We start from the raw sequence: 19,766 nt of genomic DNA on the forward strand, positions 1-19,766 counted from the left end.
CACTGAGCAGGGAGCCTGACGTGGGTCTCAATCCCAGGACCTTGAGATCATGACTTGAGCTGAAGGCAGATGCTTAACGACTGAGCCACCCAGGCGTCCCAGCAGACTTTAAAGTTAATGAAAATAACATGGTTTTGCATGTGAAGCATTTTCAATTTGTTGTAAATGATTTTTTTCCTAAAAATTAACTGGCCAATTAATGATAGAATCAATTTATATAAATTCAGATCAGAGTCCTCTAGCCCAGAGCTTAGCGATGTATGGCCCGATGGTCATAACTGGTTTTCCAGTTCTTTATGTTGCCCACAAACTGAGATGGTTTTTATTTTTTTAGATGGTTGAGAAAAAAAAAAAAAAAAAAAAAACAAAACAAGAGAATAATTCTACATAATGTTCAAATTTCAGTATCCACGGATACAGTTCCATTAGAACACAGACACCTCATTTGTTTACGTATTATTGGTGAATGCTTTTCTGTTAGGACAGCAGTTGCATTATACTAATACAGATTTTATGGCCTGCAAGGCTAAAAATACTTATCATCTGCCCCTCTACAGAAAAGTTTGTAGAACCCTACCCTAGCTGATAAAATACAACATCAATAGTGGTAATAACTTTGTGATAAGTGCTTTAAATAAATTACTTCTAATATTTCTAAAATGACTACAGTGTAGCTGTAATTACCTCCATTTTACAGACCAAGACATTGAGGCTTTGATTAAGTGATTTACTTGGTTAGATCTGTGTTTTGAAGACCATATATAACAACTTGTAGTAGATAGGAATGACTAGAATTTAGACCTACTTAAAAATATCATTGTTTGGGGCGCCTGGGTGGCTCAGTGGGTTAAGCCTCCGCCTTCAGCTCAGGTCATGATCCCAGAGTCCTGGGATGGAGCCCTGCATCAGGCTCTCTGCTCAGCAGGGAGCCTGCTTCCCCCTCACTCTCTCTGTGCTGCTCTGCCTACTTGTGATCTCTCTCTCTGTGTCAAAGAAATAAATAAAATCTTTTAAAAAAAATCATTGTTAGTCTTTTGAAAGTAGGATGGTATCGTCTATCTTCTAATTAATAGTTACTAAATAGGACTGGATTGGTAGATTTGAAATCTGTCATTCCAGTGTATGGAACTTTTGACATGCCATATTAATTTACAGTTATCTGCAAAGGGAACTTGACATTCCATTCTGATAGTAGATGGTAAAATCTGCTGTGGCCATTTGGATTCTGTTCCCTCCCTGCCTCCCACAACATAATAAATGATTACCAATTGGTTATAACTTTTGAGGAATTCTATTATACTGGTCTTGCCAAATTGGCCAGTAGGGGCTTTCCTTAAAAACTATTACTATTCTGTGAATTATTGTAGGAAGAAAATAAATTGGCAAAGCTGATGGGTACTCATGGTAAGAGCTTATTGAGGCAAGTTTCTGGAAGGTGCAAGAAGGTATTGAGGTTTTATTATTATTTGTCTCTCACCTCTCTGACTGAACCAGAGGATCATGGTAAATGATTATTACGTTAGTTTGTGATGATGGTGGTTTTGTGTGTTATTAAAAAGTGGTTTAAGAGGAAATCCATTTGATAGAGTACTTAGGCTAACTTTAAGCCTGCTGGAAGAGGTAACCACTGTTTCCTCAAGAGCTTTCTGAAATTCAGTATGACAAGACTGATTAAATGAAACCTATTAGGTAAACTCTATATTAGTTTGCAAAAATCCTTAGGCTTCTTGAATGGATCCTTCAGAGGATCAAGACTGTAATTACACAGGGCTAAATATTAGGATAACAGCCTGTAAGATCCATATAGCTTCCTGGATACTGGAAAATAATTACTCTTTAGACTTCCTTAGCTACAGCTCATAGATGATAGTGTAGATAATGCCTTGAAGGCAGAGCCTGTGTCTTTAGTGTCTTCAGTGCCTAGAACAATAAATAATAATAAATATTATATTTTAGCTAAAATTTATTAAGTACCATGTGCTCAGAGTTAATTTTTTTAATTATATGTCATTTAATTGTCCAAAAAATCCTGCTAGTCTTAATAATTGATTCCAATATTACAAGGTTGGCAGGGCCACATAAAACACTCAATGGGGCCAAAATTTAACACTCTAGTGTCTGTAATTCAAAAGCTTGTGATCTTGTCCACTTTGCTGTATTATAGAGCACACTGTCAATATTTGATGAATGAATGTGAGTATATGATAGAATTGTTATGAGGAAATCACCATCATTGAATTTGAATCTGTTTTCCAATCTAAAGATTGTTTACTTTTAATTCTGGTACTGTTAAAATTGTTAGGATTTCTGAGAGATTCATATGTTACTTACTTGATTTGAAAAGAACTATTTTTAAAAAATATTGACTTATTTGAGGGGGAAGGTGAAAGAGCAGTAGGGTGGGGCAGAGAGAGAAAGAAAGAGAAGCAGTCTCCCTGCTGAGCAGGAAGCCTGATGCTCCATCCCAGGATCCTGGGATCATGACTTGAGCTGAAGGCAGATGCTTAACAGACTGAGCCACCCAGGCATCCCTTGAAAAAGAATTATTGTGGAATAATCCAAGGTATGACTTATGTTTGGACAAATGAGCTGCTGCCTATCGTATACAGCGATGCGATTGGCAGGAAGGGTGTGGTACTTCTGCTCCAATTTAGATGAATGACAAACAATTGTTCCAGATGCTCTTGGTTGAGATAAAACTAAATGTTAATGCCACTTGAAAAGTGTCGTAATGTATATGGCTTGAAGAGTTCTCATCTATACCTTAAGTGATTTTCATAGCAGTGTTGTTGGTCATACAGGTGGGCCCTCTATAGCTAAGAAAAAAACATCTCAGAGGCTTTAAATGATTTGTCCCGTTAACCCAGCTGAAAACTCAAGCCTTTCATACCAAGCTGGCCAGTGCCTTGTTTTGAGGGGCAAGATCTCAGATCAGTAAGTACCAATATTAAAACAGTTATGAATGAGATCCTTTACACTGACCGTTTGCACTACATTTTCAGTTTTTACTAGTTACATGACAAAGTACTCAGTAGTCACATCTGGACTGTGGCTACTTTACTGGACAGCACAGCTCTAATCAGCAGGCTAGTCCGACTGAGATTTAGTTCTTAGGTATGGGGAAGCTCTGAGAATAAAAGGAAGGGAAGAAATTCTCCTAATTCATTGCTCTACATCGCCCATAATTTGTCATTCGGATGATCTCCTTTATGTTTAAATTTAAATGTCTTTTCATATTTTTAACCTAACTGGCTAGTCATCTCACTGTTTGATATTCAATCATTTGATAAAGAATTTCTATTCTCAAGAGTTCTCTGAGGAAGCAGTATATCTGTGCAAGGAAATACATAAACATGACTCCAGTGATTGGAACAAAATTAGAAGATTCCTGAGGAAAAATTGCTGCTATAATTTAACAAATGCACCTCAGCAACAGCCAAGGCTCATGAGAAGCAAATTGGTTACTTTGGGTTAATGTCAAATGAATGTGCTTTCACTTCACATTTTTTTTTTCTTTTTGTCACTCACCTAAAATGAATGGGTGATAATGGCTAGAATGTAATTTAGTTACAGAAAGAGAAGAAAATGCTGGAAAAAAATTTAAACTACTCTTCAACTCATTCAATCATGTCCTAATGGATTATATTAATTTTGATTAAGATTATAAGGATTTTTGTTTTTTTCTCTACTCTTTTAGACTTTATTAATTCAAAACAAAATTTTCCTAGGAAATTAATACAAATGATTATTTATAAATTATACATTCCTCTAAAGAAAATTCTCTAGTTGGCAAGGCTTACCAGAGCATTTAAATAATTATGTGCTAGGTATAGATTTGTACAGTACACACATAGGTTTTTTTCTTTTTACATAATGAAAGCAACACTTGTCTCAAATTAAATCATATCATCTAATAATAAAAATCACATGAACTACTCTATACTTTTTTTTATACTTTTTTGTTCTATATACTTGACAGCCATTATTTTATTTAATCTTCATTATTTAATTGCTTCCCAGTAAAGAGTGCCCCAATGACTATATATTCCTAGACTATATAATTTTCTTTAAGTTTTATTTATTCGTTTGACAGAGAGAGAAAGAGAGAGGCAGACAGAGGGAGAGGGAGAAGCAGACTCCCCGCTGAGCAGCCAGCTGGATCCATCCTGGACTCGATCGATTCCAGTACCCTGAGATCATGACCTGAGCTGAAAGCAGATGTTTAACTGACTGAGCCACCCAGGCACCCTAGACTATATAATTTTACAGAGATATTTAGGAGTAAAAAAAAAAAATGCTTTATTACTTTCCATAAATATTGATAAATAATCCTTTATAGATTTTGTACCAGTGGATCACCCTCCAAAAATGGTGGGTATGTGAATTTTTTTTATCCCTTGTACTTACCAACACAGTGTAAATATTTTGCTCTTTGCCAGTACAATAGATGGACAACATGAGGTGTTAAAATATTCTGTTTCTCAGTTGTATTTTCTCTTATAATTAAAATTGAGCCCTTCTCATAGCCCTTACCACCTTCCACATCTTCAAAGCAGCCCTGCCAGAGGATTAGCAAGTTTTAAATGAGATGGGTTTGTCAGTGGAAATTAAAAAGAAGAATTGAGGAAGAGATGTAGGATTCTTCACTTTGGTATATAGTATAATTTTTTATAAAATGTCTTATTTTTTTCTGAGGTGGTTTGAGAGCTTTTGATAGAGATCTGTTTGCATCCTAAGAAGTTGGTTATGGAGAACCTGTTACAAGCATTCAAACCATCTATGCATGACTGGAGATCTGTCCACTATTATATTTTTAAGGTTAAATAGGGGCTAGACTGAACTGTTTCTGAGACATGACAGTTATTAAACTTATACCCACAAAAACCCTGGAGGGATGCTCAGAATTGATGGGCTTTTATTTTTATATACCAGATTCTTCACTGCTCCAGGATTGAAATCCACTGTTGACTCTTCATTCAATAAAATCATATGAATATTGATTCTCAGTAGATGGCATTCTCGACTGGAAACCTACCTCATAACTTTACCTCATGACCTTTCCATAACCTCTTAAATAGTCGATTAAAAAGCGTTTGCTTTATTCTTCATTCTTTCATGGCTATATGCATTGACTATTATATAGAAAGCTTTTGTGAACTAGGCATGTACAATTCATGAAATACTTGACTTTGGGATAATGTCATTTGAGGATTATCTCCAGTGATTGAGGACAGGCATAGATGGCTTGGGAAATTGTTGAGAATCTGGAGATGATTTTCTATGGGTTTCCACTGACCTCCCTAATAAACCTTTTAATGGAGCAGCAGTATGATAAAATCATCCTAGAAATCATAGTTATTCTCTCATGCATAGACTTGAAGGTCTTCTAGCACACCCCTCTAACTTCATAGATGTAAAAACTCACTAGGGAAGTGCTTTTTCCAAGAAAGATCCTAGAAGAGTTAGGACTCCCTGATTTGAGCCTAGTGATTCTTCTTTCTCAAAATTGTCCATGGCCTGTTTGAACAAGAAGTGAAATACACAGCACAGGTGGAAAAACAAAGATAATCACATGGACAGTGCACCTTATTAAATTAGTGTTGGCAACACTTCACTGTTCCAGCCATTCCATAAGATTCTTTGCTCTGTGAGCTATCTAATAAGCTTTCTTTGGTTTTAGGTGATAATTTTCCAGGTAGCTTTTAGATTCTGAAATGACAACCTGATCATCTGGCAAGAAAAGCAATAGTACATAGGTATTATAAGAGATCTTTTCTTTGCATCCAACCAAGACTTAAAAACTTCATCAGCTTGTGGAATTTCTTTCCTTACACAGAACTACTCAGAAATACGCCTTTATTCCAGACACTGGACCAAGGAATCTTTGACAGGGATTTATACTGATATATCTGATAAAAAAATTTATTAAATGTCATTTTACAGAGCTCATGGGAACGGGTATTATACCTGGAGTTAGTAAGTTATAAAATAAATTTATAAAATAAAATTATTTTCCTGAGCATAAGACAGATGCATTGTTGATTGCATTTGTCATAAAGAAATTTAATCTTTATCAATTACTCCGAAAGAAGCTTGTTCTTTTCATGAATGTCGTCCTAACAAAGAATATATTACTCTTGTCGTTTTTTTCTCTATTTCCCTTTTCTTCTGTTTAGTCAGTGGCACCCTTCTCTGTCAGAGAATCAACCAGTTGCATTTCCAGTATTGCCTTAGTCAGAAATGATTCAAGTTTATGCTAAAAGGGGACCAGATACTTGTCTTCCTTGTTGCTTGAAGCTTTGACAAGATCTATTCATTTGCCTTCAATAGTATTGCTCTGAGTTTATTTTTTGCTTGGGAAAAAGGCCATAGTTGCTTGGAAAAATTGAGTTTTCATTTATCTTGGCCTATCTGTCATACTGATAAGATCTGCTGTCTTACAACTTACTCAGAACTAAGAGAAGAACAAAGTGGCTGAGAAGACCCATAAGTCTATATATTTCAGAAACAAAAGATTTATTTGTCTCCATTCCACTTGTCTTTTGAGTAGAGTTTGAATGAATGCTTATTATGAATAGCATGAGATTTAATGATGCCAACATTATCAATTTATACATTTACCGAGGTGTAATGGATTATGTGTACTGAGGTAACCTGAAAGCTGCTTACTTTAAACTAACTAATATGGAACTTAGTTTTAGGGTACCTGGGTGGCTCAGTTGGTTAAGTGTCTGAACTTTGGTATTGGCTCAGGTCCTGGTCTCATGGGTCCTGATTTCATGGGTCATGTGATATAGCCCTGCATCAGTCTTCATGCTCCATGGGGTTGCTTGGAAATTTTCTCCCTCTGCCCCTTCTTCTCCCTCTGCTCTCTCTCTTCCTCTCTCTAAAATATCTTAAAAAAATAAATAAATAAAAAGTTAGTGTTGATGCGGTCACAAATACAGAACCCTTAATGTCTGAATAGGAAGGGAGTATCTCATTCTGTTTATCAACATGCTACAGTAAATACTGAAAAGATATCTCAAAATTTTGAGTAAATAAATCCTATTGTGTATCATTTTCTCATTTTTGTATTAATGCCTGTAAGGTTTTTTATAAATGTTTGATCCATTCTATCTTCTTAAAATAATGTTTCCTCTTGATGCAATTTGCTTTGATCTTTAACTTGTCAGTAAGAGGAGCTTTGCCATATTATTATAAACACATGATGTATTTTGATTAATGGTCATTCTGCTGACTAAGAACCAGATTTCAATATAGTGGTCTCACTAGATTTTAAGTATTGATGATTTACAAGTCACAGGACTATATAGTGCTGTGCTTGTTCCTGGCCTAATTCATTTATTTACTATTGCATATACCCATTCCTCACCCAGGGTTTCAGTAACTATGGTGAGAGTCACCTCGCCTTAGGTGCTGGAGTACATATATGAAAGCCCTCTTGCTCCCAGCACATACAGTTGAGTTAAAGCAGAGATGCTCTAAATGGGTATAAAACATGGAACAGAAAAAACTGCAATAGGAGATGCAGAGGTAATCCTTAATTCAGTGGAGAAGGGTTTGGAAAGTTCAGGTTGGCAGAGTTGAGTTTTGAGGGGTGAGTGCTTCCTTAGTTATGCAGTAGTACAGATTGCATATGTTATCATGAAAATTTAGTGTAGCGGTAACATAATCATCATAGAGTTACAACATGGGCTCACTGGGAGAACTTGTCTGGTTTACATCATCTGGATCACTGCCAAGGCTCTGTAATTTAGTAGGAAGTACACAAGAGTTAGAGATAAGAGGTCTTATTCTGCTGCTTATTAGCAATGCAACCACAGGCCAAACATGAAACCTCTTACTCTACTTTTTTATCTGATAACTGGAGATAATACCACTAGATACTCAATATGTGTTCTCCTTTGAACATTAAGTCAAACATTTATCTGAAAGCATATTGTAAATGGAAAGGATTCATGAAATACAACTTTTATTTTATACATATTTCACTTCTAAATTTTATTCATTGAATTACATGTGGGGAATAATTTTGTTTCAGGCTTCAGAAAGCAATTAACAGTTTATAAGCATCGTTATTGGCCTCCATACTTCCTTGTTTTGGAACCCCGGAATAATTTTAAATATTTTCCTCAAGAATACAACATTTTTATGTTCCATTTATATCACCATGCCTTGGTACAAATGGAACATAAAAAAGATACACCAGGAGCACCTGGGTGGCTTAGTTCTTAAGCGTCTGTCTTCTGCTCAGGTCATGATCCTAGAGTCCTGGGATTGAACCCCACATTGGGCTCTCTGCTCAGTGGGGAGCTTGCTCCTTCCTCGCCCACTCCCCCTGCTTGTGTTACCTCTCTTGCTGTGTCCTCTGTCAAATTAATAAATAAAACAATTAGAAAAAAAGATACCCCAAACTATCATTTAAATTCACTTACTCATTTTAATTTTACTCATTAATATCTATTGTATGTCAGGCTCTCTGCTAGGCATCAGAGATGTAACATAGATGCTACCCTCATTACAGTGAGGGATGTAGTTATGTCACAGAGACAATCAGTTATAAATGCTTTAAAGAAGCATTTATAATGCTTCTGTGAGAATATATTATGTTCTGTGAGAATATATTATGAGGACATGACTTAGAGTGTCAGATTTTTCTTAGAAGGTGAACTTTAAGTGGGAATCTACAGAAAGAATTGTTATGAGAGTTCTAAGTTTTAAGAGAAGTTCTAAGTTCTAAGAGAGTTCTGAGTTCTAAGAATAGAAATGAGTTAAGGGAGAGAACATACCAGATGAAATGATATGTATAAACACCCTTAACTAGGAAGGAACATGACAGATTTTAAGAAATGAAAATACTTCAGTGTATCTGGAGTGCAGAGAGCAAGGTAGAGAAAGGTGGAAGATACTGGGAATATTTGGCAAAGGGTAGATGATGGATTTGTCGACCAGTTTAAAAACTTTGGTCATTTTTATGACTAATGAGAAGACACTGAAGCATCTTCAGAGGGTTGAAATGGGGGGTTGGGTAAATGCAGTGAGAAGGTTCTGCTGTTTCGGATATGAAATAATGGTAGGTAGAAGAGAGATGGTAATAGATAACTGTATGAGGTAGAGTGGTCTAGACCTAGTGGTGGCTGATTACTTTTACAAGAGGTGAGAGAGAAAGGCATGAGGGACTTCTGCCTCTCTGGCTGGTGAATTATGGTGGTGCCATTCACTATCAACACTGGAAGTTGACCATTTAGAATGGGAGGAGAATCGGTATAGGAAATTATGTGTTTGTACTCAGAGACATTGAATTTGACATCCCTTTAGAGTATCCAAATAGTTTGTCAGGTAGCCAATTGGCTGCACGGGTGTGGAGGTCTGAAAGGAGCGTTTGAAGATAAAACAATGTGAATACAAATTTTTGTTAAGCCCAAACTATTATCAATAACTCTTGGAGTTTAAATTTAGGAAGGTTCAATGTTAGATTTTTGAGGGTAAGAAAAGTGGGGCATTTTTAAATATTGGATAGACCTCACACCATTTAAAATTTTGTAGGGGTGCATGTCTGGCTCAGTTAGTAGAGCATTTGACTCTTGATCTTGGGGTCATGAGTTCGAGCCCCATGTTCAGTGTAGAGATTACTTAAAAAAACAAATAAAATTTTTATAATTGTTGAACAATTTATCTAGACTTAAAAATTTAGATTTCAGGTTTTTAAAAGTGAATTGTGATCTGAAAATCATCAGTGAATTTAAAGATATGGTGAGAAGTGAGTTTTTATTTAGTTTATAAAGAATGAATATTAATTGTTGCTCTTTATGATCTTAGGAAATTTTTTCCTTAATTTTAAATGAAGACCATTTTTAACTTTCATATGAAAATCAAATGCTTACTATAATGTGTACATTAAGCAGAACTAGTAGTATCTCTTTCATTATAGGTATTGAATATAGGTCAGTCTACAGGCTTTCATACTAGATTTATGACAATTTTCTTACTCATCAGGGTAACTTCCACACAGTGTAAAGAATATGATGATAAAATCAGATCCTCTGTAATTCACTGAGATACTTTTTCTGGATGACTTCATGACTTCCCATTCAGACAGCTTTTCAGTTTTGTTTATTTTTGAGGTAGGCTCCCACCCTGGGGCTTGAACTCATGACGGTGACCCTCAGATTGAGACCTGAGCTGAAATCAAGTATTAGACACTTAACAAACTGGGCCACCTAGGCACCCCGCCATTGAGATATTTCATTCTAAAACCAGCAATACTGGAATGCAACTGACTACATTAAACAGGCGTGCACACACACACACACACACACAAAACAAGCCTAGGTTTGTGTTTTATTCTAAAATCCATTTCTTTATTTGTAGGTGATGAGCAATTGAAGTTGAGATGAATAACATATTTGGGGGTATGTACCATTTTTTTAAATAAAAATATGTATGTGTTATGTAGCATATAAATTGTTTTACAAATTATACAAAGACTATGACTATTGATAAGGACCACATTTCCTTAAATTATAGAATTAGTAAATAGCTCTATTTTATGTAAATAATATATACAGAAAGCAGTAGCAATGGATTTTATGATAAACTCTAAGGTAATAAGTGATTTTAAATGTAATGTGTAGACCAAAAAATTCATTTACAAATAAAATCTTTTTATTAAACTTCATTTGCCAAAGTGTTTTAAAATTCAGTTTTTAAAGTAGGAAAGTTAACTAATTATTTTAAATATATTATAAAAATAATTATAGTATGCACAGTGTTTATTAGTTTTCCCTGATATATTTATTTGGCTATAAACCTTTGGTGTTTTTCATATACAAGTTCTATTTTGTTATGTTAAATTCTAGTTATTGCCAACATGTGCATTTTTAAACCCAGTTTACCCCTGTAAACATTATTTTATATGTTGTCATTTTTACTGATGAGTTGGCTCTGTTTTCAGTAGAAAAATTCAAAATGAGCTTTTGTTTCTCAAGCTAACACCTTTATATTTTATACAAAGTTTTCTGTTGTTACTCCTTCTGATTTAATATATACATCATATACTGGAGAATGATCAATTTGTTGTGTTTTAGCAATTTACGTTTTGGTTATAGTTGCAAATAAATATAAAATACTAATTTATGGGGAAGATCTTTAGACTTAAGGGTTACTGACCATTTAAGAATGACTATTGATAAATATAAAATTGAGTCTTAACTGTATTAGTGCCTGACTAACTTACACATAGATACATGGACACAGACATGAACCACCCAATCCCATAGCAACGATGACAAACTTCTAAAAAAGCAGATGGTATCCTACCATGTTGGGCCATCACAGCCTTGGGCCAGTGGTTCTCAAGTGTTTTGAGACAAATATTGCTTTCAGGAGCTGTGGGATATTAAGCAATTCAATTTCCCTAAGCTCAGTTTATTTGTATGGTTTAGTTGTCTAAATCATATATGATTTCTTACATGACTTCTTCCTTAAAACATTTTTATTTCATATTTGAAAAAGCTAAAGTTTAGAGGTGAATAATTTTGTATTGGTAAAACTGTTACTAATATTTTGCAGTGTAAGATAAATTTATTTATTGGGATAGGACAGTAGAAAAGTACAATTGATTCTTTGGCTAATCAGCAGTGGTTTTGTTTGCTTAAATTTTGGGGGCTGGGCAGATCTAAGAAGGCAGGCTTCCCCTCTGTGTCCTTTTGTCCTACCTGACATGGAGACTCAGGATTGAGTCACTTTGAAAGAATTCCTCATGACCTTGTTAGCTCAAGGTTATCTTTTATCTGACTTCTCTCTTCCTGGATAGGTTACAGGCTGGAAAACATTAAAATATCTATTTTCTTGGTGGTTTTCTTTTCTAGATTTGAATAATTCACTTGAATCTTCCAAGCTACTTAGATGAAAAAATGTTATCAAATAAACGTATTATATTTTTAGTCTACATATAAGGCTTCATATCTTTTAATTTGGTCATTTAAAAAACTAAATAATGTTCAGATACTTTTTATATTGTGAGGTTCGATATTTGCTTGAGATGGGCACTTCTTTTTTATTAAAAAATACTGGAAGTATCTAAATACTGTGAAAGATCCGTTTGAGTATCGGGCTTATTCTGCATTGAATACTCCCTTGTGTTCCCATTCATTCACATAATATTTTAAGCTCTTTATTACACACATTACAAATGCAGATATGAAATGACCTCTCTTTTTCAGTAGAGGGGATTTTTAAGAACCAGGTTAGGGACTCCGGAGGTATCTTGTGCCATTTTTCTCACTCTGAAATTTTGTTATTATATGATTTTAATCGAGTAGGTGAATCAAAAAAAAAAAAAGTTAGTCTTGTAGGTGAAAAACGGTAAGATGGTGTCCATTTTATATGGATTGGCCTACATATACCAGATTAGTTACTCATTGTTTAGAAGAATGTATATAACAAAAAAAAAAAGAATGTATATAACTAATCCGTGAAAATGATAACAACAAGCAGCAAAGCTTATTAAGACACTAACTTCGTTTTAAAAAAAGTAGTTATCATGAGTGCCAGATATTAAAACTATATTTTAAACATTTGTAAATCAAATGGGAATAACGTGTTCTTTGCATATATTATTTCTTTTACAGGAATTCTTTTCTGTATTTTATGAGACAAATCACAGGCATTATAGTTTCAAATCAACTTTATTGTTTTCATTGCAATTGCTACATAGCTATTGAATAGTTATAGTAAGTTTTAATGACGAATGAAGTGCATGTTTGATTATATGCTGTTAGTAAAAATATCTTTTTATGGCCCAGGGTGGTTTTCAGCATGGCCTTGACAAAGGCAGTATGTAAATGTGTATTTCCCTTCAAAAGAATATAAGTCAGCATAAGGACATTTTAAGGGAAATATTTAAAAATTAACAATTAGTGAATATTCTTTGTGTGTTGAAATTATATGAACATGTAAATAACATAGCTGTGCTTATTTTCAGAGGCCATTATAATACTAATTAGAAAAGTTGTAAATACTGTAATTCTACTAAATTACATTTTTATTTCTATGTTATTGCTGAATATAGCAGGGATTAGGAAGATAGTTATAATGCTGACATTGAGAATGTTCCCACAATTACTTTTTTATCTTGTGTTACTGATTCTCCTGCTACTTATCATTTGCTGTTGTGCCCAATATCTGATCCTACCTTTCTGCCTTTTATTCTGTTTCCTTTGTCAGAGATACTCTTTTCTTCCAGTCCTTAAATTTCAAAGTTGTACTTAACTTGCAATGTCTAGTTTGAGGGTTGCCTTTTTCACAGTGCCCTACAGTCAAAACTCCTGCTCAAGGTCATTGCTATCAACTTGTTCCTTCTTTTGTAGCTCATCTAAAGCATGGTCCCTTGTGACTAACAAATATTCTTGATGTTCATCTCACTTATTCCTTGTTTTCTGCCCCATTGGAAAAATCATCTCACATCATCCTTTGAACATAGTTCCTCAGTGATGAAAAATACTAGAAAAGTAAGAATCTCTGCATCTGCATGCATGGTGTGAGGTTTGGGGCTAGAGACCATGAAAAAGTGTATTGGTGCTGGGAAGAATGATTATCTAAGGAATTCAACATGTAATAATTATTTTATCCAAGAGCCAGGAGATATCTTTGATAGGAATTACAAGGCAGGAGATACTTTCTTTGACCCTTCCTGTTCAGCTTCTTAACATTTCTTTAATATTAATAACAGCTGAAATGAGAACTATAATGACAACTGTAGTTTTATGGAGCTTAATGTATGTATTATACTTCATCATTTTTTATCTTCATGTCCTGCCATGAAGTTGGTGGAACAGAAGTTGACATTATCCAGAATTGGCCAAGTTTATTTGTTATCAGCTAATACTATTTAAAGCCTGATTATGCAGTCTAACTGTTCTTTTATTAAATGTTAAGTTAGTATTTAATGTCTGTGATCTTTTAGCATAATTTAGAAATAAAGTAACCTCTGCAATCCAGAAAGCAGTGTCCTAATTTAAAACTGTATGCCTTTTAAAATAGATATAGCTATTTTGATCAAAATTCTTGGATTAGGGTCCCAAGTTGCATCAATTTCACAGTTCCTAATCCTCTGGACAAAGGAATTCAAGATAGAATAGACCTATACCCTAAAAATATCATCAGAGTAGGAACATTAAGAGTGAGATAGTCTCTAAAGAAGAAGGTGACTAATGTCCATACAGTTAGGCTAAGCCAAGATACCCAGACAAAATTGACCAGGGAGCAGGGAGAGTCCTGAAACAGTGTCTCCACTTCTGTGAACTCAGCTGCTACAATTTTTCCTTCAATCTTGAGCTATATCCTAGGGTAATAAGGAGCTATAGGACCCAATCAATTACCCTGTTATATAAGCTATACTAACTAGGGTCTTTGTTATTTGCAGTTCAACCTCCTGACTAATGCAGGTAAAATCACTGATACAACGGTATTCTTCTTTCTGCTCTACTTTCCATTTCTATTTTACTTTCTTTTCTTCTTCCCTTTCCTTTCTTCTCCTCTCCCTCTCTGGCTACATTTTCCTTTATCCTTGCCATTTCTTTCTTCCTCTTACTTCATTACTTGCCTATTCATTCATCCATGTATCCATCCATGTAATACTCATGAGTGCTTAGCATACATTGGGCTTTATGCTAGGTTCTGAGGGCAAAAAGATACATGACATACACTCTTTATTCTCTTTAGGATCACGTTTCCTCTCTTAATTTTAGGAAGTTGGTTTTTGAACAGGAAGGTAGAGCTCAGGCCAAAAAATGGGAGAAAATAATAAAAAAGGAAATCTCTAAAGCATTTGCTTAATACTTGAGATTGGTGGAAAGATTCAAGATGGGAAATGTTAATTGGGAAGGGTTGCTGAAAAAGTTGAACTTAGAGCAGAGATTCTTTGTAACACCAATTTAGTAATTCAGTATTCAAGGCAGTAATTCAAGGCAGATTATAGGTCAAAGTACATACCCTCATACCATATCATACATTATTTAAATTGGTAGGGGGAAAATAATCCTTGAACCTTCCTGTTCTATAGTATGATTATAAGGTATGGGTAAAGAAGAAAACCTGGATGTGTTACTCTTTCTTCTGTAGTAAGCATTGGGAAAGTAAACACTATACAGACACTAATTATAATCACAAAATCACTCACTGCTTTTTCAGGTCCTCATAAACTCACAGGGGACCAACAGCAGAGGAACTGGTGAAATTTCCTTTAAAAATGCTCTCCATATGCAACAAGTCAGTCCAAGTCTGCTCACATTGACATGCACAAGAACAGTAATAATTTGGAAACCAAAGATGGAAATTTTGATGGCTTTGATCTGTAACCTTTTCCTCTTATAGTATTTCAGCTAAATTCCTTAGTTTGGTATGTAGGATCCTGACCACATTGACCACAATCTACTTTGTACCTCATCACCTCAAATACCCTAAGCTTCTCAATTTCTTTACCAGCATACCTTGGCAAATATTCTTCTTCAGACATGTTACTGACCTCTATCTGCTGTCCTCTTAAACCTGGTAAACTCATTTTAAAAATAGCTCTTTCTTTTAAAGCCTACCTTTTTAAGGGCCTCCCCCTTGGAAGCTTTCTCTGACTCTCCAAGGCAGTGTTGTTCTTACTTGATAACTGTGAGCATCTCTTAAGTCACCAACCACTGTGTGGATTATTATCGTTATTATGTTTTTCTTTTTAAAATGAGATAAGGGCTCTGTTAGAACAGGAACCTTTACATTCATCTTTATATGATCAGTTTCCAGACCCATGCATGAGGGATAATGAGGGTTGAATACTTGTTACCTGAATGAATAAATGAACAAAATGGGATGGAAGAGACACGTAATATAGTTCACTGTGGACAGGTAAAAGATAATGCTTTTCTCAAAAATAAGGGCAAATCAAAGGTTCTGAGGTTTCTAGATGCATTATTCTTAAAACCTTTATGGTTTTACATGTAGAAACTTTTTTTTAAAAAAGATTTTATTTATTTGACAGACAGAAATCACAAGTAGGCAGAGAAGCAGGCAGAGAGAGAGAGAAGGAAGCAGGCTCCCTGCTGATCAGAGAGCCAGATGCGGGGCTCAATCCCAGGACCCTGTGAGTCAAAGGCAGAGGCTTTAACCCACTGAGCCACCCAGGTGCCCCATACACGTAGAAACTTTTACATTGTTCAAAGTATTATCTGATAAATAATCATTGTTACAAACATGTCTTATGATCTACATTCCAAAAGACTATATAATAAAAACGATGACTATATAGTGGTTTGCCCACAGGAAAATACTGGAAACAAAAGTAAAAGCACTTTAGTAATTCAGGATATTTAATGTTTAATGTTTAACTATGAAAAGATTTGAACAGCCTATTATAATGTTTAATTAAAAATACTCTGAAGTTGGGGCGCTTGGGTGGCTTAGTGGGTTAAAACCTCTGCCTTTGGCTCAGGTCATGATCCCAGTGTCCTGGGATCGAGTCCCGCATTGGGCTCTTTGCTCAGCAGGGAGCCTGCTTCCTCCTCTCTCTCTGCCTGCCTCTCTGTCTACTTGTGATCTCTGTCAAATGGTTAAATAAAATTTTTAAAATAAAATAAAATAGTATTTACATATTACACTGGTACAAAGACATGTGCTGAATTGATGAACATTTTCTATAATAATTATACTTTAACTTCAAGCCAGTATCCTCAGTTTAAAATGTTCCTTCCATCATTCTTATCATAGCTAAGACCCAGAACCAAAATAGCTATTTGGAAGCTACTTAAAGCAAATGTCAAAGATAGCAGTTCTATCATTTAAAAAAAAAAAAAAAAGAAAGAAAGAAAGAAATGTTTAAGTACAATGGCCAAAAAAAGCCCCATTAAAAGTTTCCTTTCAGGAGAAGAGATATTATAAAATCCCTTCATTATTATTCCCACAAGAGCCAGCACATTGCCTTGATGACAATTTTTTGAATGAATAAGTAAATGATTGCATGATTATGGCACCTTACTCTATCTCAGCCACAGAATTGTCAAAAATTTGGGAAAGAAAAGATGGTTGGAAGAGAAGAATGTCCAAGATAAGCAGAGTACAAATTAAATTGTAGGGTAAATGGAAAGAAAATAGGTCAAAGCTGTTATTAAACAGAATTCTGGCAGAGTTTTAGGTTAAGAATCCCATCTGTACCTGAGGAAAATAGTTACAACCAGTAATATCCTAAAAAAATTAACATCTAGCAAGATGTTCATGTAAGAGTGTGTGTGTAAAGGAGAACGAGCGAGCACCCATGTTTATACAAACACACACGCATCCATTATGTCGGTCTTGTGCTAGTGAAGTTGGAGGAAGGGGTCGTAGAAAGGATAATTCTCAAAAAGCAACTATTTACTTTTGGGGTAAAAATATTGATTCACAAAAAAATATGCAAACTTCAGCAATGCTAGACAGTTTATGATTTATGATAGGATACCTTGTTAAAGGTAGCTGAAAGGTATATCATTTTTCATGACACAGGACCAATGATACTCAAATAATAAAATGAAATATTAGGTTGAACTTAGAATTTTTCACTATGCAGTTATTTGTCTATGAGAAAATACATGCATCTACTTTTATTGTTTTAAATTAAAATGGTAACAGTTTTAAATATATATAGTACATTGTTAAGATTCCTAATTATTTTCTTTAGTCTTCTTCAAAGTCTCTAGTTACGAAGAATAGTTACAAGAGATTCCATGCAGTAAAAGATTTTGGGAAATTAATTACAGCAGAAGAATGATGCTCAGTGTACACACTGTTATTGCCTTTTTCTGTAAATATGAATCATCACCTGGGAACCTATCAATTGTGATATTCCCCAGCCTGCCTGTCTTACTCATCATATACCCAGAATGTACCTCGCACAAATAAGCTACTCAGAAAGTTAAGTTACTGCATCAATGTATCTATTTTGCCCAAGGTTTTATTTCTGAAAGTGGCAGCTTAGGATCACAAAAAAGGGTACCTGAGTGGGTCAGTCTTTAAGCATCTGCCTTCAGCTCAGGTCATGATCCCAGGGTCCTGGGATCAAGCCCCACATTGGGCTCCCTCTCCCACTCCCCCTGCTTGTGTTCCCTCTCTTGCTATCTCTCTGTCAAATAAATAAAATCTCTTTTTAAAAAATTTTTTTAAAAAGATCACAAATCAATTAACAAATCACAAATCAACTGGATTCTCCCAGTCTCATTTCCTTTCTAATAAATGATTATGGTTTTATCTTCTGTTAAGCCAGAAACTCCCAAAATATATTATATGGAATATGGTTACCAAAGGAAAAGGGGGAGCGGTTCTATCCTTAGAGTTATGTGAACAGTTTTATCTGCAACAAAAGGTGTTATTGTTGTTTTTTAAAGATTTATTTTAGAGAAAGAGAAAAGAGTGCACTTGCACATGCTAAGTGGGGAGGAGGAGCAGAGGGAAAGAATCTCAAGCAGACTCTCGAGGGGAAGCCCAATGCGGGGCTTAATCTCAAGACCCTGCAGACCTGAGCAAAAACCATGAGTCAGACACTTAACTGACTAAGCCACCCAGGCACCCCTGCAACAACAGCTTTTCAGTTATAGGACTTAGCCTTGTATTTAATATGGAAACATATACATATTATAGAAGATAAATATACAAAATATTTCTCAATTTGACTTCGGAATATTTTTTTTAAAAATTTTATTTATTTATTTGACAGAGATCACAAGTAGGCAGAGAGGCAGGCAGAGAGAGAGGAGGAAGCAGGCTCCCTGCTGAGCAAAGAGCCCAGTGTGGGGCTGATCCCAGGACACTGGGATCATGACCTGAGCCAAAGTCAGAGGTTTTAACCCACTAAGCCACCCAAGCGCCCCAACTTCAGAGTATTTTTAATTAAACATTATAATAGGCTATTCAAATCTTTTCATAGTTAAACACTAAACATTAAATATCCTGAATTACAAAAGTGCTTTTACTTTTGTTTCCAGTATTTTCCTGTGGGCAAACCACTATATAGTCATTGTTTTTATTACATAGTCTTTTGGAATGTAGATCATGAGACGTGTTTGTAGCAATGATTATTTATCAGATAATATTTTGAACAATGTAAAAGTTTCTACGTGTATGGGGCACCTGGGTGGCTCAGTGGGTTAAAGCCTCTGCCTTTGACTCACAGGGTCCTGGGATTGAGCCCCGCATCGGGCTCTCTGATCCGCAGGAGCCTGCTTCCTTCTCTCTCTCTGCCTGCTTCTCTGCCTACTTGTGATTTCTGTCTGTCAAATAAATAAAATCTTTTTTAAAAAAAAGTTTCTACATGTAAAACCATAAAGGTTTTAAGAATAATGCATCTAGAAACCTCAGAACCTTTGATTTGCCCTTATTTTTGAGAAAAGCATTATCTTTTACCTGTCCACAGTGAACTATATTACGTGTCTCTTCCATCCCATTTTGTTCATTTATTCATTCAGGTAACAAGTATTCAACCCTCATTATCGATGTGGGGCTCGATCCCAGGACCCTGAGATCATTACCCAAGCTGAAGGCAGAGGCTTTAACCCACTGAGCCACCCAGGTGCCCCTGTAAATACTATTTTAGTAAATAAAAATAAGCTGTTATTATAATTGTGAACTTGTTTTTCCATTTACAGGAGAAGGGGTATGATGGATGCAAATAACTATAATGCAAGATAGAATATGAGTACCCGGAAGATGTATAGGTGAAGTCTGATGGGGAGTTCAAAAATGGCAAAAAT

General features: G+C 35.2%; 1 protein-coding gene across 6 annotated transcripts in view; it reads left to right on the forward strand.

The window, feature by feature from the left end:
* LOC131824150 (contactin-4) overlaps positions 1-19,766 on the forward strand; it is a 938,389-nt gene that overhangs the window by 122,065 nt on the left and 796,558 nt on the right. For 5 of the 6 annotated variants that reach the window (XM_059161541.1, XM_059161538.1, XM_059161545.1 and 2 more), the window contains exon 2: positions 10,375-10,415. The exons of the other annotated variant lie outside the window; for it this stretch is intronic. The gene's annotated coding sequence lies outside the window, so the exon portion shown is untranslated. The remainder of the gene's footprint in view (positions 1-10,374; positions 10,416-19,766) is intronic. 6 annotated transcript variants of the gene reach the window in all.

The sequence above is a fragment of the Mustela lutreola genome, chromosome 2 (assembly GCF_030435805.1).
Source record: "Mustela lutreola isolate mMusLut2 chromosome 2, mMusLut2.pri, whole genome shotgun sequence".
NCBI lineage: Eukaryota > Metazoa > Chordata > Mammalia > Carnivora > Mustelidae > Mustela > Mustela lutreola.